A 2,934-nucleotide genomic window follows, 5' to 3' on the forward strand; every position below is an offset into this window, starting at 1 on the left:
AAAAAAAAAAAAAAAAAAAAAAAAAAAAAAAAAAAAAAGACACAGAAAAATTTCAGAGTTTAAGCAGCACATTCTAACTCCCACTGCCTCTCTTTGCCAAGAGTCAAACTAGATATCTAGATGTCCCCAGAGAGAAGCATAAAATTGTCCTATTCCAGCTATAAAGTATCTCTATTCTCCACAGTCATCCCTTTGTTGGCTGGGTATTTTTAATTACAAATCACTCTGTCTTAATATTGCTCTACATAATTTTCTCTATTTATAGAACAGAACAAACAAAAAGGGCAGCTGTCAAAATACTTCGTGTGCATTATTTGAGATGTGGGTATTGCTTCAAAGTATTTCAGAAAATGAAATAGCTCAGCACAAAGGTGTTCATAATCATGCACAAGATTGGCAACTATTTTACCTCCTTCCATCATCAACTTTAAGAACAGTATCAATAGATTCATTCAATTCAAAGTTAATTCTAGTTCCTCTTCTAGCCAGTATTTTCCATGGATAGAACATCTTGTGGTTATTTTAATTCAATTTCTCACTTTATTTTATGATCTATATCAATATTATCATAAGCTTTGTTTGAAATGTGTTAGTCAATTTGTGATGCCATAAAGGGATACCTGAGATTGGGTAATTTATTAAAAATTATAATAAAATATATAAGAATATAAAATAAAAATATATAAGAGGGAGATGTATTTGGCTCACAGTTCTGCAGACAGTACATGAAGGAAAGTGCAAGTATCTGCTTTTGGTGAGGGCCTCAGGAAGCTTACAATTATGGCAAAAAGTGAAGGACAGCCAGCATGTCACATGGTGAGGGAGGGAGCAAGAGAGGTAGGGAGGAGGTGCCAGGCTTTTCTAAACAACCAGATCTTGCATGAACTCAGTGAGAACTCACTTACTACCATGAGGACAGCACCAACCCATTCATGAGGGATCTACCCCCATGACCCAAAGACCTCTGACTAGGCCCACCTCCAACGTTGAAGGTCACATTTCAACTTGAGATTTGCAGGGAACATACATCCAAACCATATTAGAACCCATCAAATTAATTTTACCAAATACACCAGTATTACACCAAATGGCAGATAACATTATGAGTCTGATCATGATCGTTACAAAATAAGTCAAAATTACAGTATATTCTCTACCTTTCCTCCAAATTGGGGTTCTTGCTCGTATACCAAATATATATGGTTTTTAGACATAGGTTCTCACTCTGTCACCCAGGCTGGAGTGTAGTGGCACAATCATGGTTCACTGCAGCCTTGAGCTCCTGGGTTCAAGTGATCCTCCCACCTCAGCCTCCCAAGTAGCAGCTCATATACCATATATTGTCCTACAAAAGGGTTTAAATCCAGGGCCAAGTATGATCCAGAGAATTTATTTTTATTTATTTCTTTATTTGACTCTCGCTCTGTCACCCAGGCTGGAGTACACTGGCATGATCTCGGCTCACTGCAACCTCTGCCTCCCAGGTTCAAGCGATTCTCTTGCCTCCACCTTGAGTAGCTGGGATTACAGGCACCCACCACCACGCCCAGCTAATTTTTGTATTTTTTTTAGTAGAGACGGGGTTTCACCATGATGGCCAAGCTAGTCTCAAACTCCTGACTTCAAGTGATCCACCAGCCTCGGCCTCCCAAAGTGCTGGGATTACAGGTATGAACCACCATGTTCAGCCCAGCCAGATAATTTAAATGTTCTTCTGAGGGCAGAGTAAATGCATACTGGGGACTATCCCGAATGAATGAAAATTGGCTTTGGTTTCCTAACGGAAAAGAAGGCATGAGCCAAATCTAGTACAGAATACTGATCTCTCTGAGCTTGTAGCACAGCTTTAGTTGTTGATGCCATATTAGACATAGCTGATCAAATGAGGGGACACCAATTTATCAAGTCTTCCATAATCTATAGTTAACTTACCAGATCCATCAACTTTTCTTCCAGGCCCTTCTAGACCGAGGCTGGAGTGCAGTGGTGCAAATACGGCTGACTGCATCCTCAAACTCCTGGCCTTGAGTCATCTTCCCCTCAGCCTCCTGAGTAGCTAAGACTATAAGCATGTTCCACCACACTCAGCTAATATGTTTTCAATTTTTTTGTAGAGAGGCGGTCTCACTATGTTGCCCAAGCTGGTCTCAAACTGCTGGCCTCAAGTGATCCTCCTGCCCTGGCCTCCCAAAGTGTCGGGATTACAGGCATGAGCCACCGCACCCAGCCCATCCTAGACTACTAAATAGGGAATTTTAGTAATATACCTGCATCTAAAAGATGCTTAATTCAAGCCAACATTTATTTCCCCCCAGGAATTCTACGGTGTTATAAATTAATCACTTGAGTGAGATTAGCCAATTCTAAAGGTTCCCATCTAGCATGCTCAATTACAACAGGACTAAAAGCAGATTTACATGGCATTCTATCAATTCCAATAATGCCTTATGGTAACAGTGAAGCAAAAATCGTACCTAATTTCTGTCCATAAATTCCTCTATAGACCATATTTCTCCCGCTGCAAGCCTTCTCTAGCTGTATCACTCTATTCGTGTAATTATATTTCCTTTTAAGTTTACATTAGCTAATTAAGTTATTGCAACATCAGTCATCAATTGTAGTAAAGTTTTCTCACTGCCTGCAGACCATTTACTTCATTCCAATGAAAGTGAACTGGAAGTCCCAGCTGGAGGTCATGAGACCTTAACCAGGCCATTGTCAAAGGAAATTAAATTTTGGGACCCCAAACCTTTTTAGCCAAGGGGAAAAGTCAAGCTGGGAACTGGGTCACACAAACTTGCCTCCACCTTTTGGTTCCTAAATAAAATGGCTACAAGATGAAAAGCCACCCACCTTCACCATATTTTGCCCACAAGGAAGTTACTGGTGAGCTGTTAAAACTTCACCATGGTGGCTGGGTGTGGTGGCTCATGC

This window comes from Theropithecus gelada, chromosome 19 (genome assembly GCF_003255815.1).
Source record: "Theropithecus gelada isolate Dixy chromosome 19, Tgel_1.0, whole genome shotgun sequence".
Taxonomy (NCBI): Eukaryota; Metazoa; Chordata; class Mammalia; order Primates; family Cercopithecidae; genus Theropithecus; species Theropithecus gelada.